The 23,236-nt window shown below is 53.3% G+C and overlaps 5 non-coding genes across 5 annotated transcripts; all 5 read right to left on the bottom strand.

Moving 5' to 3' along the window:
* Positions 1 to 4,471: 4,471 nt before the first annotated feature.
* On the bottom strand, positions 4,472 to 4,548 carry TRNAN-GUU (transfer RNA asparagine (anticodon GUU)). Its single transcript has one exon. It is a non-coding gene; the product is annotated as a tRNA-Asn (tRNA).
* A 364-nt stretch (positions 4,549 to 4,912) lies between these two features.
* TRNAN-GUU (transfer RNA asparagine (anticodon GUU)) lies at positions 4,913 to 4,989 on the bottom strand. Its single transcript has one exon. It is a non-coding gene; the product is annotated as a tRNA-Asn (tRNA).
* Positions 4,990 to 10,046: 5,057 nt separating this feature from the next.
* Positions 10,047 to 10,123, bottom strand: TRNAN-GUU (transfer RNA asparagine (anticodon GUU)). Its single transcript has one exon. It is a non-coding gene; the product is annotated as a tRNA-Asn (tRNA).
* Positions 10,124 to 12,694: 2,571 nt separating this feature from the next.
* Positions 12,695 to 12,764, bottom strand: TRNAN-GUU (transfer RNA asparagine (anticodon GUU)). The gene has a single exon. It is a non-coding gene; the product is annotated as a tRNA-Asn (tRNA).
* A 6,407-nt stretch (positions 12,765 to 19,171) lies between these two features.
* TRNAN-GUU (transfer RNA asparagine (anticodon GUU)) lies at positions 19,172 to 19,241 on the bottom strand. Its single transcript has one exon. It is a non-coding gene; the product is annotated as a tRNA-Asn (tRNA).
* Positions 19,242 to 23,236: the final 3,995 nt, after the last annotated feature.

Below are 23,236 nucleotides of genomic sequence, written 5' to 3'. Positions count from 1 at the left end.
CCACCGTCAGAACATTTCTTCAGAGCTATAAGCCCAAAGGAAAAAAAGTGCCGCACCACCACCGGGTGGGTTCAAGCGTCCAACCTTTCGGTTAATAGCCCATTGCGCTAGCCAATTACGCCACGGAGACAGTCGTGCTCCACTCTCACCACCATCAGAACATATCTTCAAAGCTATCAGCGCAAAGAAAAAAGCAACACACCACTCCCGGGAGGGCTCGAACCTCCAACCTTTAGGTTAACAGCCGATCGCGCTAGCCAATTGCGCCAAGGAGACAGTCGTGCTCCATTCTCACCACCGTCAGAACAATTCTCCAGAGCTATCAGCCCAAAGAAAAAAAAGCGCCGCACCACCACCGGGTGGGCTCGAACCTCCAACCTTTTGGTTAACACCCGATCGCGCTAGCCGATTGCGCAACGGAGAAAGTCGTGCTCCACTCTCACCACCAACAGAACATTTCTTCAGAGCTATCAGCGCAAAGAAAAAAGCAACACACCACTACCGAGAGGGCTTGAACCTCGAACCTTTCGGTTAACAGCCGATCTCGCTAGCCAATTGCGCCACGGAGACAGTCCTGCTCCACTCTCACCACCGTCAGAACATTTCTTCAGAGCTAACAGCCCAAAGAAAAAAAAGCGCCGCACCACCACCAGGTGGGCTGGAACCTCCAAACTTTCGGTTAACAGCCGATCGCGCTAGCCAATTGCGCCATGGAGACAGTCCTGCTCCACTCTCACCACCATCAGAACATATCTTTAAAGCTATCAGCCCAAAGAAAAAAAAAGCAACATACCATTACTGGGTGGACTCGAACCTCCAACCTTTCAGTTAACAGCCCATCGCGCTAGCCAATTGCGCCACGGAGAGAGTCGTGCTCCAGTCTCACCACCATCAGAACATATCTTCAAAGCTATCAGCGCAAAGAAAAAAGCAACACACCACTCCCGGTAGGGCTCGAACCTCCAACCTTTCGGTTAACAGCCGATCGCGCTAGCCAATGGCGCCAAGGAGACAGTCATGCTCCACTCTCACCACCGTCAGAACAATTCTTCAGAGCTATCAGCCCAAAGGAAAAAAAGCGCCGCACCACCACCGGGTGGGCTCAAACCTCCAACCTTTTGGTTAACACCCGATCGCGCTAGCCAATTGTGCAACGGAGAGAGTCGTGCTCCACTCTCACCACCAACAGAACATATCTTCAAAGCTATCAGCGCAAAGAAAAAAGCAACACACCACTCCCGGGAGGGCTTGAACCTCGAACCTTTCGGTTAACAGCCGATCTCGCTAGCAAATTCCGCCACGGAGACAGTCCTGCTCCACTCTCATCATCGTCAGAAGATTTCTTCAGAGCTATCAGCCCAAAGAAAAAAAAGAGCCGCACCACAATCGGGTGGGCTCGAACCTCCAACCTTTCAGTTAACAGCCCATCGCGCTAGCCAATTACGCCACGGAGACAGTCCTGCTCCACTCTCACCACCATCAGAACATATCTTAAAGGCTATCAGCCCAAAGAAAAAAAAGCGCCGCACCACCACCAAGTGGGCTCGAACCTCCAACCTTTCGGTTCACAGCCGATCGCGCCAGCCAATTGCGCCACGGAGACAGTCGTGGTCCACCCTCCTCCCCGTCAGAACATTTCTTCAGAGCTATCAGCCCAAAGAAAAAGAAGCGCCGCACCACCACCGGGTGGGCTTGAACCTCCAACTATTCGGTTAACAGCCGGTCGCGCTAGCCAATTGCGCCACGGAGATAGTCGTGCTCCACTTCCACCACCGTCAGAACATATCTTCAAAGCTATCAGCGCAAAAAAAAGCAACACACCACTCCCGGGAGAACTCGAACCTCCAACCTTTCGGTTAACAGCCGATCGCGCTAGCCAATTGCGCCACGGAGACAGTCATGCGCCACTCTCACCATCGTCAGAACATTTCTTCAGAGCTATCAGCCCAAAGAAAAAAAAGCGCCGCACCACCATCGGGTGGGCTCGAACCTCCAACCTTTCAGTTAACAGCCCATCGCGCTAGCCAATTACGCCACGGAGACAGTCGTGCTCCACTCTCACCACCATCAGAACATATCTTCAAAGCTATAAGGGCAAAGAAAAAAAGCAACACACCACTCCCGGGAAGGGTTCGAACCTCCAACCTTTCGGTTAACAGCCGAACGCGCTAGCCGATTGCGCCACGGAGACAGTCGTGCTCCACTCCCACCACCATCAGAACATATCTTCAAAGCTATCAGCGCAAAGAAAAAAGCAACACACCACTCCCGGGAGGGCTTGAACCTCGAACCTGTCGGTTAACAGCCGATCTCGCTAGCCAATTGCGCCACGGAGACAGTCCTGCTCCACTCTCACCACCATCACAACATATCTTCAAAGCACTCAGCCCAAAGAAAAAAAAGCGCCGCACCACCACCGAGTGGGCTCGAACCTCCAACCTTTCGGTTAACAGCCGATCGCGCCAGCCAATTGCGCCACGGAGACAGTCGTGCTCCACTCTCCCCCCCGTCAGAACATTTCTTCAGAGCTATCAGCCCAAAGGAAAAAAAAGCGCCGCACCACCACCGAGTGGGCTCGAACCTCCAACCTTTCGGTTAACAGCCGATCACGCTAGCCGATTGCGCCACGGAGACAGTCGTGCTCCACTCCCACCACCATCAGAACATATATTCAAAGCTATCAGCGCAAAAAAAAGCAACACACCACTCCCGGGAGAGCTCGAACCTCCAGCCTTTCGGTTAACAGCCGATCGCGCTAGCCAATTGCGCCCTCGAGACAGTCGTGCTCCACTCTCACCACCGTCAGAACAATTCTCCAGAGCTATCAGCCCAAAGAAAAAAAAGCGCCGCACCACCACCGGGTGGGCTCGAACCTCCAACCTTTTGGTTAACACCCGATCGCGCTAGCCGATTGCGCAACGGAGAAAGTCGTGCTCCACTCTCACCACCAACAGAACATTTCTTCAGAGCTATCAGCGCAAAGAAAAAAGCAACACACCACTACCGAGAGGGCTTGAACCTCGAACCTTTCGGTTAACAGCCGATCTCGCTAGCCAATTGCGCCACGGAGACAGTCGTGCTCCACTCTCACCACCGTCAGAACATTTCTTCAGAGCTAACAGCCCAAAGAAAAAAAAGCGCCGCACCACCACCAGGTGGGCTGGAACCTCCAAACTTTCGGTTAACAGCCGATCGCGCTAGCCAATTGCGCCATGGAGACAGTCCTGCTCCACTCTCACCACCATCAGAACATATCTTTAAAGCTATCAGCCCAAAGAAAAAAAAAGCAACATACCATTACTGGGTGGACTCGAACCTCCAACCTTTCAGTTAACAGCCCATCGCGCTAGCCAATTGCGCCACGGAGAGAGTCGTGCTCCAGTCTCACCACCATCAGAACATATCTTCAAAGCTATCAGCGCAAAGAAAAAAGCAACACACCACTCCCGGTAGGGCTCGAACCTCCAACCTTTCGGTTAACAGCCGATCGCGCTAGCCAATTGCGCCAAGGAGACAGTCATGCTCCACTCTCACCACCGTCAGAACAATTCTTCAGAGCTATCAGCCCAAAGGAAAAAAAGCGCCGCACCACCACCGGGTGGGCTCAAACCTCCAACCTTTTGGTTAACACCCGATCGCGCTAGCCAATTGTGCAACGGAGAGAGTCGTGCTCCACTCTCACCACCAACAGAACATATCTTCAAAGCTATCAGCGCAAAGAAAAAAGCAACACACCACTCCCGGGAGGGCTTGAACCTCGAACCTTTCGGTTAACAGCCGATCTCGCTAGCAAATTCCGCCACGGAGACAGTCCTGCTCCACTCTCACCAACATCAGAACATATCCCAAAGGCTATCAGCCCAAAGAAAAAAAAAGCGCCGCACCACCACCAAGTGGGCTCGAACCTCCAACCTTTCGGTTCACAGCCGATCGCGCCAGCCAATTGCGCCACGGAGACAGTCGTGGTCCACCCTCCTCCCCGTCAGAACATTTCTTCAGAGCTATCAGCCCAAAGAAAAAGAAGCGCCGCACCACCACCGGGTGGGCTTGAACCTCCAACTATTCGGTTAACAGCCGGTCGCGCTAGCCAATTGCGCCACGGAGATAGTCGTGCTCCACTTCCACCACCATCAGAACATATCTTCGAAGCTATCAGCGCAAAAAAAAGCAACACACCACTCCCGGGAGAGGTCGAACCTCCAACCTTTCGGTTAACAGCCGATCGCGCTAGCCAATTGCGCCACGGAGACAGTCATGCTCCACTCTCACCATCGTCAGAACATTCCTTCAGAGCTATCAGCCCAAAGAAAAAAAAGCGCCGCACCACCATCGGGTGGGCTCGAACCTCCAACCTTTCAGTTAACAGCCCATCGCGCTAGCCAATTACGCCACGGAGACAGTCGTGCTCCACTCTCACCACCATCAGAACATATCTTCAAAGCTATAAGGGCAAAGAAAAAAAGCAACACACCACTCCCGGGAGGGTTCGAACCTCCAACCTTTCGGTTAACAGCCGAACGCGCTAGCCGATTGCGCCACGGAGACAGTCGTGCTCCACTCCCACCACCATCAGAACATATCTTCAAAGCTATCAGCGCAAAGAAAAAAGCAACACACCACTCCCGGGAGGGCTTGAACCTCGAACCTGTCGGTTAACAGCCCATCTCGCTAGCCAATTGCGCCACGGAGACAGTCCTGCTCCACTCTCACCACCATCACAACATATCTTCAAAGCACTCAGCCCAAAGAAAAAAAAGCGCCGCACCACCACTGAGTGGGCTCGAACCTCCAACCTTTCAGTTAACAGCCCATCGCGCTAGCCAATTACGCCACGGAGACAGTCGTGCTCCACTCTCACCACCATCAGAACATATCTTCAAAGCTATAAGGGCAAAGAAAAAAAGCAACACACCACTCCCGGGAGGGCTCGAACCTCCAACCTTTCGGTTAACAGCCGAACGCGCTAGCCAATTGCGCCACGGAGACAGTCGTGCTCCACTCCCACCACCATCAGAACATATCTTCAAAGCTATCAGCGCAAAGAAAAAAGCAACACACCACTCCCGGGAGAGCTCGAACCTCCAACCTTTCAGTTAACAGCCCATAGCGCTAGCCAATTGCGCCACGGAGACAGTCGTGCTCCACTCTCACCACCATCACAACATATCTTCAAAGCTATCAGCCCAAAGGAAAAAAAGCACCGCACCACCACCGGGTGGGCTTGAACCTCCAACTATTCGGTTAACAGCCGATCGCGCTAGCCAATTGCGCCACGGAGATAGTCATGCTCCACTTCCACCACCATCAGAACATATCTTCAAAGCTATCAGCGCAAAAAAAAGCAACACACCACTCCTGGGAGAGCTCGAACCTCCAACTTTTCGGTTAACTGCCGAACGTGCTAGCCGATTGTGCCAAGGAGACAGTCATGCTCCACTCTCACCACCGTCAGAACATTTCTTCAGAGCTATCAGCCAAAAGAAAAAAGCACCGCACCACCTTCGGGTGGGCTCGAACCTCCAACCTTTCGGTTAACAGCCAATCGCGCTAGCCAATTGTGCCACGGAGACAGTCGTGCTCCACTCTCACCACCGTCAGAACATTTCTTCAGAGCTATCAGCCCAAAGAAAAAAAAGCGCTGCACCACCACCGAGTGGGCTCGAACCTCCAACCTTTCGGTTAACAGCCGATCGCGCTAGCCGATTGTGCCATGGAGACAGTCGTGCTCCACTCCCACCACCATCAGAACATATCTTCAAAGCTATCAGCGCAAAGAAAAAAGCAACACGCCACTCCCGGGAGGGCTTGAACCTCGAACCTGTCGGTTAACAGCCGATCTCGCTAGCCAATTGCGCCACGGAGACAGTCCTGCTCCACTCTCACCACCATCACAACATATCTTCAAAGCTATCAGCCCAAAGAAAAAAAAAGCGCCGCACCACCACCGAGTGGGCTCGAACCTCCAACCTTTCGGTTAACAGCCGATCGCGCCAGCCAATTGCGCCACGGAGACAGTCGTGCTCCACTCTCCCCCCCGTCACAACATTTCTTCAGAGCTATCAGCCCAAAGAAAAAAAAGCGCCGCACCACCACCGAGTGGGCTCGAACCTTCAACCTTTCGGTTAACAGCCGATCGCGCTAGCCGATTGCGCCACGGAGACAGTCGTGCTCCACTCCCACCACCATCAGAACATATATTCAAAGCTATCAGCGCAAAAAAAAGCAACACACCACTCCCGGGAGAGCTCGAACCTCCAGCCTTTTGGTTAACAGCGGATCGCGCTAGCCAATTGCGCCACGGAGACAGTCCTGCTCCACTCTCACCACCGTCAGAACATTTGTTCAGAGCTATCAGCCCAGAGAAAAAGAAGCGCCGCACAACCATCGGGTGGGCTCGAACCTCCAACCTTTCGGTTAACAGCCCATCGCGCTAGCCAATTGCGCCACAGAGACAGTCATGCTCCACTCTCACCACCGTCAGAACATTTCTTCAGAGCTATCAGCCCAAAAAAAAAGCGCCGCACCACCACCGGGTGGGCTTGAACCTCGAACCTTTCGGTTAATAGCCCATCGCGCTAGCCAATTACGCCACGGAGACAGTCGTGCTCCACTCTCACCACCATCAGAACATATCTTCAAAGCTATCAGCGCAAAGAAAAAAGCAACACACCACTCCCGGGAGAGCTCGAACCTCCAACCTTTCGGTTAACAGATGATCGCGCTATCCAATTGCGCCACGGAGACCGTCCTGCTCCACTCTCACCACCGTCAGAACATTTCTTCAGAGCTATCAGCCCAAAGAAAAAAAGCGCCGCACCACCACCGGGTGGGCTCGAACCTCCAACCTTTTGGTTAACAGCCGATCGTGCTTGCCAATTGCGCCACGGAGAGAGTCGTGCTCCTTTCTCACCACCAACAGAACATATCTTCAAAGCTATCAGGGCAAAGAAAAAAAAGCGCCGCACCACCACCGGGTGGGCTCGAACCTCCAACCTTTCGGTTAATAGCCCATCGCGCCAGCCAATTGCGCCACGGAGACATTCGTGCTCCACTCTCACCACCGTCAGAACATTTCTTCAGAGCTATAAGCCCAAAGGAAAAAAAGTGCCGCACCACCACCGGGTGGGTTCGAGCGTCCAACCTTTCGGGTAATAGCACATCGCGCTAGCCAATTACGCCACGGAGACAGTCGTGCTCCACTCTCACCACCATCAGAACATATCTTCAAAGCTATCAGCGCAAAGAAAAAAGCAACACACCACTCCCGGGAGGGCTCGAACCTCCAACCTTTCGGTTAACAGCCGATCGCGCTAGCCAATTGCGCCAAGGAGACAGTCATGCTCCACTCTCACCACCGTGAGAACATTTCTCCAGAGCTATCAGCCCAAAGAAAAAGAAGCGCCGCACCACCTTCGGGTGGGCTCGAACCTCCAACCTTTCGGTTAACAGCCCATCGCGCTAGCCAATTGCGCCACGGAGACAGTCCTGCTCCACTCTCACTACCGTCAGAACATTTCTTCAGAGCTATCAGCCCAAAGGAAAAAAGCGCCGCACCACCACCGGGTGGGCTTGAACCTCCAACCTTTTCGTTAACAGCCGATCGCGCTAGCCAATTGCGCCACGGAGAGAGTCGTGCTCCTTTCTCACCACCAACAGAACATATCTTCAAAGCTATCAGCGCAAAGAAAAAAGAACACACCACTCCCGGGAGGGCTTGAACCTCGAAGCTTTCGGTTAACAGCCGATCGCGCTAGCCAATTGCGCCGCGGAGACAGTCATGCTCCACTCTCACCACCATCAGAACAAAAGCTATAAGCGCAAAGAAAAAAGCAACACACCACTCCCGAGAGGGCTCGAACCTCCAACTTTTCTGTTAACAGCCGATCGCGCTAGCAAATTGCGCCACGGAGACAGTCCTGCTCCACTCTCACCACCATCAGAACATATATTCAAAGCTATCAGACGAAAGAAAAAAAAGCGCCGCACCACCACCGGGTGGGCTCGAACCTCCAACCTTTCGGTTAACAGCCGATCGCGCTAGAGAATCGCGTAACGGAGACAGTCCCGCTCCACTCTCACCACCACCAGAACATATCTTCAGAGCTATCAGCCCAAAGAAAAAAAGCGCCGCACCACCACCGGGTGGGCTCAAACCTCCAACCTTTTGGTTAACAGCCGATCGCGCTAGCCAATTGCGCCACAGAGAGAGTCGTGCTCCTTTCTCACACCCAACAGAACATATCTCCAAAGCTATCAGCGCAAAGAAAAAAGCAACACACCACTCCCGGGAGGGCTCGAACCTCCAACATTTCGGTTAACAGCCGATCGCGCTAGCCACTTCCGCATCGGAGACAGTCCGGCTCCACTCTCACCACCGTCAGAACATTTCTTCAGAGCTATCAGCCCAAAGAAAAAAAAGCGCCGCACCACCATCGGGTGGGCTCGAACCTCCAACGTTTCGGTTAATAGCCAATCGCGCTAGCCAATTGCGCCACGGAGACAGTCGTGCTCCACTCTCACCACCGTCAGAACATTTCTTCAGAGCTATGAGCCCCCCAAAAAAAAGCGCCGCACCACCACCGGGTGGGCTCGAACCTCCAACCTTTCGGTTAACAGCCGATCGCGCTAGCCAATTGCGCCATGGAGACAGTCCTGTTCCACTCTCACCACCATCAGAACATATCTTCAAAGCTATCAGCCCAAAGAAAAAAAAGCAACACACCACTCCTGGGAGGGCTCGAACCTCCAACCTTTCAGTTAACAGCCCATCGCGCTAGCCAATTGCGCCACGGAGACAGTCGGGCTCCACTGTCACCACCATCACAACATATCTTCAAAGCTATCAGCCCAAAGAAAAAAAAGCATCACACCACCACCGCGTGGGCTCGAACCTCCAACCTTTCGGTTACCAGCCGATCGCGCTAGCCGATTGCGCCACGGAGACAGTCTTGCTCCACTCTCACCACCATCAGAACATATCTTCAAAGCTATCAGCCCAAAGAAAAAAAAGCAACACACCACTCCCGGGAGGGCTAGAACCTCCAACCTTTCAGTTAACAGCTGATCGCGCTAGCCAATCGCGCCACGGAGACAGTCATGCTCCACTCTCAGCACCGTCAGAACATTTCTTCAGAGCTATCAGCCCAAAGGAAAAAAAGCACCGCACCACCACCGGGTGGGCTCAAACCTCCAACCTTTTGGTTAGCACCCGATCGCGCTAGCCAATTGCGCAATGGAGAGAGTCGTGCTCCACTGTCACCACCAACAGAACATATCTTCAAAGCTACCAGCGCAAAGAAAAAAGCAACACACATCTCCCGGGAGGGCTTGAACCTCGAACCTTTCGGTTAACAGCCGATCTCGCTAGCCAATTGCGCCACGGAGACAGTCCTGCTCCACTCTCACCATCGTCAGAACATTTCTTCAGAGCTATCAGCCCAAAGAAAAAAAAGCGCCGCACCACCATCGGCTGGGCTCGAACCTCCAACCTTTCGGTTAACAGCCGATCGCGCCAGCCAATTGCGCCACGGAGACAGTCGTGGTCCACCCTCCTCCCCGTCAGAACATTTCTTCAGAGCTATCAGCCCAAAGAAAAAGAAGCGCCGCACCACCACCGGGTGGGCTTGAACCTCCAACTATTCGGTTAACAGCCGATCGCGCTAGCCAATTGCGCCACGGAGATAGTCGTGCTCCACTTCCACCACCATCAGAACATATCTTCAAAGCTATCAGCGCAAAAAAAGCAACACACCACTCCCGGGAGAGCTCGAACCTCCAACCTTTCGGTTAACAGCCGATCGCGCTAGCCAATTGCGCCACGGAGACAGTCCTGCTCCACTCTCACCATCGTCAGAACATTTCTTCAGAGCTATCAGCCCAAAGAAAAAAAAGCGCCGCACCACCATCGGGTGGGCTCGAACCTCCAACCTTTCAGTTAACAGCCCATCGCGCTAGCCAATTACGCCACGGAGACAGTCGTGCTCCACCCTCACCACCATCAGAACATATCTTCAAAGCTATAAGGGCAAAGAAAAAAAGCAACACACCACTCCCGGGAGGGCTCGAACCTCCAACCTTTCGGTTAACAGCCGAACGCGCTAGCCGATTGCGCCACGGAGACAGTCGTGCTCCACTCCCACCACCATCAGAACATATCTTCAAAGCTATCAGCGCAAAGAAAAAAGCAACACACCACTCCCGGGAGGGCTTGAACCTCGAACCTGTCGGTTAACAGCCGATCTCGCTAGCCAATTGCGCCACGGAGACAGTCCTGCTCCACTCTCACCACCATCACAACATATCTTCAAAGCACTCAGCCCAAAGAAAAAAAAAGCGCCGCACCACCACCGAGTGGGCTCGAACCTCCAACCTTTCGGTTAACAGCCGATCGCGCCAGCCAATTGCGCCACGGAGACAGTCGTGCTCCACTCTCCCCCCCGTCAGAACATTTCTTCAGAGCTATCAGCCCAAAGGAAAAAAAGCGCCGCACCACCACCGAGTGGGCTCGAACCTCCAACCTTTCGGTTAACAGCCGATCACGCTAGCCGATTGCGCCACGGAGACAGTCGTGCTCCACTCCCACCACCATCAGAACATATATTCAAAGCTATCAGCGCAAAAAAAAGCAACACACCACTCCCGGGAGAGCTCGAACCTCCAGCCTTTCGGTTAACAGCCGATCGCGCTAGCCAATTGCGCCACGGAGAGAGTCGTGCTCTTTTCTCACCACCAACAGAACATATCTTCAATGCTATCAGGGCAAAGAAAAAAAAGCGCCGCACCACCACCGGGTGGGCTTGAACCTCCAACCTTTCGGTTAATAGCCCATCGCGCTAGCCAATTGCGCCACGGAGACAGTCGTGCTCCACTCTCACACCGTCAGAACATTTCTTCAGAGCTATAAGCCCAAAGGAAAAAAAGTGCCGCACCACCACCGGGTGGGTTCGAGCGTCCAACCTTTCGGTTAATAGCCCATTGCGCTAGCCAATTACGCCACGGAGACAGTCGTGCTCCACTCTCACCACCATCAGAACATATCTTCAAAGCTATCAGCGCAAAGAAAAAAGCAACACACCACTCCCGGGAGGGCTCGAACCTCCAACCTTTAGGTTAACAGCCGATCGCGCTAGCCAATTGCGCCAAGGAGACAGTCGTGCTCCACTCTCACCACCATCAGAACATATCTTCTAAGGTATCAGCCCAAAGAAAAAAAAGCGCCGCACCACCACCGAGTGGGCTCGAACCTCCAACCTTTCGGTTATCTGCCGAACGTGCTAGCCAATTGCGCCAAGGAGGCAGTCGTGCTCCACTCTCACCACCGTCAGAACATTTCTTCAGAGCTATGAGCCAAAAGAAAAAAAGCGCCGCACCACCATCGGGTGGGCTCGAACCTCCAACCTTTCGGTTAACAGCCAATCGCGCTAGCCAATTGTGCCACGGAGACAGTCGTGCTCCACTCTCACCACCGTCAGAACATTTCTTCAGAGCTAACAGCCCAAAGAAAAAAAAGCGCCGCACCACCACCAGGTGGGCTCGAACCTCCAAACTTTCGGTTAACAGCCGATCGCGCTAGCCAATTGCGCCATGGAGACAGTCCTGCTCCACTCTCACCACCATCAGAACATATCTTTAAAGCTATCAGCCCAAAGAAAAAAAAGCAACATACCATTACTGGGTGGGCTCGAACCTCCAACCTTTCAGTTAACAGCCCATCGCGCTAGCCCATTGCGCCACGGAGAGAGTCGTGCTCCACTTTCACCACCATCAGAACATATCTTCAAAGCTATCAGCGCAAAGAAAAAAGCAACGCACCACTCCCGGTAGGGCTCGAACCTCCAACATTTCGGTTAACAGCCGATCGCGCTAGCCAATTGCGCCAAGGAGACAGTCATGCTCCACTCTCACCACCGTCAGAACAATTCTTCAGAGCTATCAGCCCAAAGGAAAAAAAGCGCCGCACCACCACCGGGTGGGCTCAAACCTCCAACCATTTGGTTAACACCCGATCGCGCTAGCCAATTGTGCAACGGAGAGAGTCGTGCTCCACTCTCACCACCAACAGAACATATCTTCAAAGCTATCAGCGCAAAGAAAAAAGCAACACACCACTCCCGGGAGGGCTTGAACCTCGAACCTTTCGGTTAACAGCCGATCTCGCTAGCCAATTCCGCCACGGAGACAGTCCTGCTCCACTCTCACCAACATCAGAACATATCTTAAAGGCTATCAGCCCAAAGAAAAAAAAAGCGCCGCACCACCACCGAGTGGGCTCGAACCTCCAACCTTTCGGTTAACAGCCGATCGCGCCAGCCAATTGCGCCACGGAGACAGTCGTGGTCCACCCTCCTCCCCGTCAGAACATTTCTTCAGAGCTATCAGCCCAAAGAAAAAGAAGCGCCGCACAACCACCGGGTGGGCTTGAACCTCCAACTATTCGGTTAACAGCCGATCGCGCTAGCCAATTGCGCCACAGAGATATTCGTGCTCCACTTCCACCACCATCAGAACATATCTTCAAAGCTATCAGCGCAAAAAAAAAGCAACACACCACTCCCGGGAGAGCTCGAACCTCCAACCTTTCAGTTAACAGCCCATCGCGCTAGCCAATTACGCCACGGAGACAGTCGTGCTCCACTCTCACCACCATCAGAACATATCTTCAAAGCTATAAGGGCAAAGAAAAAAAGCAACACACCACTCCCGGGAGGGCTCGAACCTCCAACCTTTCGGTTAACAGCCGAACGCGCTAGCCAATTGCGCCACGCAGACAGTCGTGCTCCACTCCCACCACCATCAGAACATATCTTCAAAGCTATCAGCGCAAAGAAAAAAGCAACACACCACTCCCGGAAGAGCTCGAACCTCCAACCTTTCAGTTAACAGCCCATAGCGCTAGCCAATTGCGCCACGGAGACAGTCGTGCTCCACTCTCACCACCATCACAACATATCTTCAAAGCTATCAGCCCAAAGGAAAAAAAGCACCGCACCACCACCGGGTGGGCTTGAACCTCGAACTATTCGGTTAACAGCCGATCGCGCTAGCCAATTGCGCCACGGAGATAGTCGTGCTCAACTTCCACCACCATCAGAACATATCTTCAAAGCTATCAGCGCAAAAAAAAGCAACACACCACTCCCGGGAGAGCTCGAACCTCCAACCTTTCGGTTAACTGCCGAACGTGCTAGCCGATTGCGCCAAGGAGACATGCATGCTCCACTCTCACCACCGTCAGAACATTTCTTCAGAGCTATCAGCCAAAAGAAATAAGCGCCGCACCACCTTCGGGTGGGCTCGAACCTCCAACCTTTCGGTTAACAGCCAATCGCGCTAGCCAATTGTGCCACGGAGACAGTCGTGCTCCACTCTCACCACCGTCAGAACATTTCTTCAGAGCTATCAGCCCAAAGAAAATAAAGCGCTGCACCACCACCGAGTGGGCTCGAACCTCCAACCTTTCGGTTAACAGCCGATCGCGCTAGCCGATTGTGCCATGGAGACAGTCGTGCTCCACTCCCACCACCATCAGAACATATCTTCAAAGCTATCAGCGCAAAGAAAAAAGCAACACACCACTCCCGGGAGGGCTTGAACCTCGAACCTTTCGGTTAACAGCCGATCTCGCTAGCCAATTGCGCCACGGAGACAGTCCTGCTCCACTCTCACCACCATCAGAACATATCTTCAAAGGTATCAGCCCAAAGAAAAAAAAGCGCCGCACCACCACCGAGTGGGCTCGAACCTCCAACCTTTCGGTTGTCTGCCGAACGTGCTAGCCAATTGCGCCAAGGAGACAGTCGTGCTCCACTCTCACCACCGTCAGAACATTTCTTCAGAGCTATGAGCCAAAAGAAAAAAAGCGCCGCTCCACCATCGGGTGGGCTCGAACCTCCAACCTTTCGGTTAACCGCCAATCGCGCTAGCCAATTGTGCCACAGAGACAGTCGTGCTCCACTCTCACCACCGTCAGAACATTTCTTCAGAGCTAACAGCCCAAAGAAAAAAAAGCGCCGCACCACCACCAGGTGGGCTCGAACCTCCAAACTTTCGGTTAACAGCCGATCGCGCTAGCCAATTGCGCCAGGGAGACAGTCCTGCTCCACTCTCACCACCATCAGAACATATCTTTAAAGCTATCAGCCCAAAGAAAAAAAAAGCAACATACCATTACTGGGTGGGCTCGACCCTCCAACCTTTCAGTTAACAGCCGATCGCGCCAGCCAATTGCGCCACGGAGACAGTCGTGGTCCACCCTCCTCCCCGTCAGAACATTTCTTCAGAGCTATCAGCCCAAAGAAAAAGAAGCGCCGCACAACCACCGGGTGGGCTTGAACCTCCAACTATTCGGTTAACAGCCGATCGCGCTAGCCAATTGCGCCACGGAGATAGTCGTGCTCCACTTCCACCACCATCAGAACATATCTTCAAAGCTATCAGCGCAAAAAAAAGCAACACACCACTCCCGGGAGAGCTCGAACCTCCAGCCTTTCGGTTAACAGCCGATCGCGCTAGCCAATTGTGCTACGGAGACAGTCCTGCTCCACTCTCACCATCGTCAGAACATTTCTTCAGAGCTATCAGCCCAAAGAAAAAAAAGAGCCGCACCACCATCGGGTAGGCTCGAACCTCCAACCTTTCAGTTAACAGCCCATCGCGGTAGCCAATTGCGCCACGGAGACAGTCGTGCTCCACTCTCACCACCAACAGAACATATCTTCAAAGCTATCAGCGCAAAGAAAAAAGCAACACACCACTCCCGGGAGGGCTCGAACCTCCAACCTTTAGGTTAACAGCCGATCGCGCTAGCCAATTGCGCCAAGGAGACAGTCGTGCTCCACTCTCACCACCGTCAGAACAATTCTCCAGAGCTATCAGCCCAAAGAAAAAAAAGCGCCGCACCACCACCGGGTGGGCTCGAACCTCCAACCTTTTGGTTAACACCCGATCGCGCTAGCCGATTGCGCAACGGAGAAAGTCGTGCTCCACTCTCACCACCAACAGAACATTTCTTCAGAGCTATCAGCGCAAAGAAAAAAGCAACACACCACTCCCGGGAGGGCTTGAACCTCGAACCTTTCGGTTAACAGCCGATCTCGCTAGCCAATTGCGCCACGGAGACAGTCCTGCTCCACTCTCACCACCATCAGAACATATCTTCAAAGGTATCAGCCCAAAGAAAAAAAAGCGCCGCACCACCACCGAGTGGGCTCGAACCTCCAACCTTTCGGTTATCTGCCGAACGTGCTAGCCAATTGCGCCAAGGAGACAGTCGTGCTCCACTCTCACCACCGTCAGAACATTTCTTCAGAGCTATGAGCCAAAAGAAAAAAAGCGCCGCACCACCATCGGGTGGGCTCGAACCTCCAACCTTTTGGTTAACAGCCAATCGCGCTAGCCAATTGTGCCACGGAGACAGTCGTGCTCCACTCTCACCACCGTCAGAACATTTCTTCAGAGCTAACAGCCCAAAGAAAAAAAAGCGCCGCACCACCACCAGGTGGGCTCGAACCTCCAAACTTTCGGTTAACAGCCGATCGCGCTAGCCAATTGCGCCATGGAGACAGTCCTGCTCCACTCTCACCACCATCAGAACATATCTTTAAAGCTATCAGCCCAAAGAAAAAAAAGCAACATACCATTACTGGGTGGGCTCGAACCTCCAACCTTTCAGTTAACAGCCCATCGCGCTAGCCAATTGCGCCACGGAGAGAGTCGTGCTCCACTCTCACCACCATCAGAACATATCTTCAAAGCTATCAGCGCAAAGAAAAAAGCAACGCACCACTCCCGGTAGGGCTCGAACCTCCAACCTTTCGGTTAACAGCCGATCGCGCTAGCCAATTGCGCCAAGGAGACAGTCATGCTCCACTCTCACCAGCGTCAAAACAATTCTTCAGAGCTATCAGCCCAAAGAAAAAAAAGCGCCGCACCACCACCGGGTGGGCTCAAACCTCCAACCATTTGGTTAACACCCGATCGCGCTAGCCAATTGTGCAACGGAGAGAGTCGTGCTCCACTCTCACCACCAACAGAACATATCTTCAAAGCTATCAGCGCAAAGAAAAAAGCAACACACCACTCCCGGGAGGGCTCGAACCTCGAACCTTTCGGTTAACAGCCGATATCGCTAGCCAATTCCGCCACGGAGACAGTCCTGCTCCACTCTCACCAACATCAGAACATATCTTAAAGGCTATCAGCCCAAAGAAAAAAAAGCGCCGCACCACCACCGAGTGGGCTCGAACCTCCAACCTTTCGGTTAACAGCCAATCGCGCTAGCCAATTGTGCCACGGAGACAGTCGTGCACCACTCTCACCACCGTCAGAACATTTCTTCAGAGCTATCAGCCCAAAGAAAAAAAAGCGCTGCACCACCACCGAGTGGGCTCGAACCTCCAACCTTTCGGTTAACAGCTGATCGCGCTAGCCGATTGTGCCATGGAGACAGTCGTGCTCCACTCCCACCACCATCAGAACATATCTTCAAAGCTATCAGCGCAAAGAAAAAAGCAACACACCACTCCCGGGAGGGCTTGAACCTCGAACCTGTCGGTTAACAGCCGATCTCGCTAGCCAATTGCGCCACGGAGACAGTCCTGCTCCACTCTCACCACCATCACAACATATCTTCAAAGCTATCAGCCCAAAGAAAAAAAAGCGCCGCACCACCACCGAGTGGGCTCGAACCTCCAACCTTTCGGTTAACCGCCGATCGCGCCAGCCAATTGCGCCACGGAGACAGTCGTGCTCCACTCTCCCCCCCGTCACAACATTTCTTCAGAGCTATCAGCCCAAAGAAAAAAAAGAGCCGCACCACCACCGAGTGGGCTCGAACCTTCAACCTTTCGGTTAACAGCCGATCGAGCTAGCCGATTGCGCCACGGAGACAGTCGTGCTCCACTCCCACCACCATCAGAACATATATTCAAAGCTATCAGCGCAAAAAAAAGCAACACACCACTCCCGGGAGAGCTCGAACCTCCAGCCTTTTGGTTAACAGCGGATCGCGCTAGCCAATTGCGCCACGGAGACAGTCCTGCTCCTCTCTAACCACCGTCAGAACATTTCTTCAGAGCTATCAGCCCAGAGAAAAAGAAGCGCCGCACCACCTTCGGGTGGGCTCGAACCTCCAACCTTTCGGTTAACAGCCAATCGCGCTAGCCAATTGTGCCACGGAGACAGTCGTGCTCCACTCTCACCACCGTCAGAACATTTCTTCAGAGCTATCAGCCCAAAGAAAAAAAAGCAACACACCACTCCCGGGAGGGCTTGAACCTCGAACCTTTCGGTTAACAGCCGATCTCGCTAGCCATTTGCGCCACGGAGACAGTCCTGCTCCACTCTCACCACCATCAGAACATATCTTCAAAGGTATCAGCCCAAAGAAAAAAAAGCGCCGCACCACCACCGAGTGGGCTCGAACCTCCAACCTTTCGGTTGTCTGCCGAACGTGCTAGCCAATTGCGCCAAGGAGACAGTCGTGCTCCACTCTCACCACCGTCAGAACATTTCTTCAGAGCTATGAGCCAAAAGAAAAAAAGCGCCGCACCACCATCGGGTGGGCTCGAACCTCCAACCTTTCGGTTAACAGCCAATCGCGCTAGCCAATTGTGCCACGGAGACAGTCGTGCTCCACTCTCACCACCGTCAGAACATTTCTTCAGAGCTAACAGCCCAAAGAAAAAAAAGCGTCGCACCACCACCAGGTGGGCTCGAACCTCCAAACTTTCGGTTAACAGCCGATCGCGCTAGCCAATTGCGCCATGGAGACAGTCCTGCTCCACTCTCACTACCATCAGAACATATCTTTAAAGCTATCAGCCCAAAGAAAAAAAAAGCAACATACCATTACTGGGTGGGCTCGAACCTCCAACCTTTCAGTTAACAGCCCATCGCGCTAGCCAATTGCGCCACGGAGAGAGTCGTGCTCCACTCTCACCACCATCAGAACATATCTTCAAAGCTATCAGTGCAAAGAAAAAAGCAACGCACCACCACCGAGTGGGCTCGAACCTCCAACCTTTCGGTTATCTGCCGAACGTGCTAGCCAATTGCGCCAAGGAGACAGTCGTGCTCCACTCTCACCACCGTCAGAACATTTCTTCAGAGCTATGAGCCAAAAGAAAAAAAGCGCCGCACCACCATCGGGTGGGCTCGAACCTCCAACCTTTTGGTTAACAGCCAATCGCGCTAGCCAATTGTGCCACGGAGACAGTCGTGCTCCACTCTCACCACCGTCAGAACATTTCTTCAGAGCTAACAGCCCAAAGAAAAAAAAGCGCCGCACCACCACCAGGTGGGCTCGAACCTCCAAACTTTCGGTTAACAGCCGATCGCGCTAGCCAATTGCGCCATGGAGACAGTCCTGCTCCACTCTCACCACCATCAGAACATATCTTTAAAGCTATCAGCCCAAAGAAAAAAAAAGCAACATACCATTACTGGGTGGGCTCGAACCTCCAACCTTTCAGTTAACAGCCCATCGCGCTAGCCAATTGCGCCACGGAGAGAGTCGTGCTCCACTCTCACCACCATCAGAACATATCTTCAAAGCTATCAGCGCAAAGAAAAAAGCAACGCACCACTCCCGGTAGGGCTCGAACCTCCAACCTTTCGGTTAACAGCCGATCGCGCTAGCCAATTGCGCCAAGGAGACAGTCATGCTCCACTCTCACCACCGTCAAAACAATTCTTCAGAGCTATCAGCCCAAAGAAAAAAAAGCGCCGCACCACCACCGGGTGGGCTCAAACCTCCAACCATTTGGTTAACACCCGATCGCGCTAGCCAATTGTGCAACGGAGAGAGTCGTGCTCCACTCTCACCACCAACAGAACATATCTTCAAAGCTATCAGCGCAAAGAAAAAAGCCACACACCACTCCCGGGAGGGCTTGAACCTCGAACCTTTCGGTTAACAGCCGATCTCGCTAGCCAATTCCGCCACGGAGACAGTCCTGCTCCACTCTCACCAACATCAGAACATATCTTAAAGGCTATCAGCCCAAAGAAAAAAAAAGCGCCGCACCACCACCGAGTGGGCTCGAACCTCCAACCTTTCGGTTAACAGCCGATCGCGCCAGCCAATTGCGCCACGGAGACAGTCGTGCTCCACTCTCACCACCATCAGAACATATCTTCAAAGCTATAAGGGCAAAGAAAAAAAGCAACACACCACTCCCGGGAGGGCTCGAACCTCCAACCTTTCGGTTAACAGCCGAACGCGCTAGCCAATTGCGCCACGCAGACAGTCGTGCTCCACTCCCACCACCATCAGAACATATCTTCAAAGCTATCAGCGCAAAGAAAAAAGCAACACACCACTCCCGGAAGAGCTCGAACCTCCAACCTTTCAGTTAACAGCCCATAGCGCTAGCCAATTGTCCCACGGAGACAGTCGTGCTCCACTCTCACCACCATCACAACATATCTTCAAAGCTATCAGCCCAAAGGAAAAAAAGCACCGCACCACCACCGGGTGGGCTTGAACCTCCAACTATTCGGTTAACAGCCGATCGCGCTAGCCAATTGCGCCACGGAGATAGTCGTGCTCAACTTCCACCACCATCAGAACATATCTTCAAAGCTATCAGCGCAAAAAAAAGCAACACACCACTCCCGGGAGAGCTCGAACCTCCAACCTTTCGGTTAACTGCCGAACGTGCTAGCCGATTGCGCCAAGGAGACATGCATGCTCTACTCTCACCACCGTCAGAACATTTCTTCAGAGCTATCAGCCAAAAGAAAAAAGCACCGCACCACCTTCGGGTGGGCTCGAACCTCCAACCTTTCGGTTAACAGCCAATCGCGCTAGCCAATTGTGCCACGGAGACAGTCGTGCACCACTCTCAACACCGTCAGAACATTTCTTCAGAGCTATCAGCCCAAAGAAAAAAAAGCGCTGCACCACCACCGAGTGGGCTCGAACCTCCAACCTTTCGGTTAACAGCTGATCGCGCTAGCCGATTGTGCCATGGAGACAGTCGTGCTCCACTCCCACCACCATCAGAACATATCTTCAAAGCTATCAGCGCAAAGAAAAAAGCAACACACCACTCCCGGGAGGGCTTGAACCTCGAACCTGTCGGTTAACAGCCGATCTCGCTAGCCAATTGCGCCACGGAGACAGTCCTGCTCCACTCTCACCACCATCACAACATATCTTCAAAGCTATCAGCCCAAAGAAAAAAAAGCGCCGCACCACCACCGAGTGGGCTCGAACCTCCAACCTTTCGGTTAACAGCCGATCGCGCCAGCCAATTGCGCCACGGAGACAGTCGTGCTCCACTCTCCCCCCCGTCACAACATTTCTTCAGAGCTATCAGCCCAAAGAAAAAAAAGAGCCGCACCACCACCGAGTGGGCTCGAACCTTCAACCTTTCGGTTAACAGCCGATCGAGCTAGCCGATTGCGCCACGGAGACAGTCGTGCTCCACTCCCACCACCATCAGAACATATATTCAAAGCTATCAGCGCAAAAAAAGCAACACACCACTCCCGGGAGAGCTCGAACCTCCAGCCTTTTGGTTAACAGCGGATCGCGCTAGCCAATTGCGCCACGGAGACAGTCCTGCTCCACTCTAACCACCGTCAGAACATTTCTTCAGAGCTATCAGCCCAGAGAAAAAGAAGCGCCGCACGACCTTCGGGTGGGCTCGAACCTCCAATCTTTCGGTTAACAGCCAATCGCGCTAGCCAATTGTGCCACGGAGACAGTCGTGCTCCACTCTCACCACCGTCAGAACATTTCTTCAGAGCTATCAGCCCAAAGAAAAAAAAGCAACACACCACTCCCGGGAGGGCTTGAACCTCGAACCTTTCGGTTAACAGCCGATCTCGCTAGCCATTTGCGCCACGGAGACAGTCCTGCTCCACTCTCACCACCATCAGAACATATCTTCAAAGGTATCAGCCCAAAGAAAAAAAAGCGCCGCACCACCACCGAGTGGGCTCGAACCTCCAACCTTTCGGTTGTCTGCCGAACGTGCTAGCCAATTGCGCCAAGGAGACAGTCGTGCTCCACTCTCACCACCGTCAGAACATTTCTTCAGAGCTATGAGCCAAAAGAAAAAAAGCGCCGCACCACCATCGGGTGGGCTCGAACCTCCAACCTTTCGGTTAACAGCCAATCGCGCTAGCCAATTGTGCCACGGAGACAGTCGTGCTCCACTCTCACCACCGTCAGAACATTTCTTCAGAGCTAACAGCCCAAAGAAAAAAAAGCGTCGCACCACCACCAGGTGGGCTCTAACCTCCAAACTTTCGGTTAACAGCCGATCGCGCTAGCCAATTGCGCCATGGAGACAGTCCTGCTCCACTCTCACTACCATCAGAACATATCTTTAAAGCTATCAGCCCAAAGAAAAAAAAAGCAACATACCATTACTGGGTGGGCTCGAACCTCCAACCTTTCAGTTAACAGCCCATCGCGCTAGCCAATTGCGCAACGGAGAGAGTCGTGCTCCACTCTCACCACCATCAGAACATATTATTACGAGGCAGTGGGCATGGCTCTACCGTCGTGGACAACAGTTCGATGAAAAAGAAGTGGACTCGCCGCGCGAGAGACTGGCAGCTCTGAAGCGTCACTTTGGCATGTAAATATAGGAAATACGCTCATTCCTCTCTTCCGTGTGTTTGCGAGCTCCGTAACAAATTGGTGGGAGTGCTGGGTAACGAAGCGCCATACAACGGAGCTCCGCAGTGGTCGTCAAATCGGAGTTTCCGTGATGGAACACGGGACTGATCCCACGGCCACCTCTCCATCGGCTTCGGCGACGCCCGCACCATCCACGGCAACGCCTCCACTGGCCCCACCCCCACCCACGTACGTGCTGACGCATCCGAAGCATCCTGGAACGTTCTGCGGTACGGACCAAGTTGATGTCGACGACTGGATAGCCGACTACGAACGCACCAGTGCTCTCAACCGGTATGATCCGACTCTTATGCTGGCCAATGTGCTGTTTTACCTGAAAGGCACGGCCAAAGTCTGGTACGAGAACCATGAGGAGGAGATCGGCAGTTGGGACACCTTCAAGGAAAAGCTTCGCGACTTATTTGGGAAGCCCATCGGTCGAAAGGCGGCTGCAAAGAAGGAGTTGTCTATACGTGCTCAGACGTCCACAGAGCCGTATATCTCATATATACAGGACGTGCTGGCTCTATGTCGTAAAGTTGACAACGACATGTCGGAGTCTGACAAGGTTGGCCACGTCCTCAAGGGCATAGCGGACGACGCGTTCAACCTGCTAATGTGCCGGAACTGTGCGACCGTCGACGAAATTATTGAGGAATGCCGGCGTTTTGAACTGGCCAAAAGCAGGCGGATTTCAAGATCATTTACTCGACTGCCGAACACCGCAGCGACGTCCTCCTGCGAAGATGGACTGTCCTCCCATCGGCAGTCTTCACCAGCGTCTGAAATTACGCGAATTGTCCGGCGGGAAATCGAAGCAATTACACCTACTCTTCCCGCCAACGGCCACGTCGATTTGCAAGTACCTCAGGTTTGCTTGGTACAGTCGATTGTGCGGGAAGAACTGAGCAATTTGGGCTTCGATGTCTGCGCCGTTGCTCAGTCTCGACCAATTGGCTTCCGTTCAAGGTCGCCGCCTCGCCCCAGGTCACCACCCCAAGAAAGGTCTTATCCACGCTCTCGCAATCCGGCCGAATGGAGAACTGCGGATGATCGGCCGATCTGCTTTAACTGCCGCCGCATAGGTCACGTCGCACGGTATTGCCACAACCATTGGTCTTCGTCCCGAAACCAGTATAACACTGCTCGCCGCACCGATAGCTACCGTCGTTTCCAACCTCCTGAGCCGATCGCCGACAACTACCGCCGGCCTCTGCCCGTCGATTCCTACGCCTGCGATGCCCCTGATACGCAGCACAGCCGCTCACCGTCGCCTCGACGTCACCAGTCTCGTTCGCCGCCAGGACGTCGACCGTCGTCCCCTTCTCCTCTACGACGACGCCCGACCTCCCCGCTCAATTCTCACCAGGGAAACTAAGCGGTGCAGCTCTTGGAGGTGAAGCTGCATCCTCGGTACCGACCTCAAATCCTCTCCTTGTACTGCCGACACGACGAAATTTTATCGACGTCGACGTTGACGGCCTGACTGTTTCTGCACTTGTTGACACTGGGGCGCATATTTCTGTGATGAGTGCCCGACTTCGTCGCCGCCTGAAGAAAGTGCTCACACCGGCTGCCCCTGGCGTTATTCGTGTCGCCGAC

The sequence above is a fragment of the Rhipicephalus microplus genome, unplaced genomic scaffold, assembly GCF_043290135.1.
Source record: "Rhipicephalus microplus isolate Deutch F79 unplaced genomic scaffold, USDA_Rmic scaffold_71, whole genome shotgun sequence".
NCBI lineage: Eukaryota > Metazoa > Arthropoda > Arachnida > Ixodida > Ixodidae > Rhipicephalus > Rhipicephalus microplus.
This window is presented reverse-complemented; position numbering and strand designations above follow the sequence as displayed.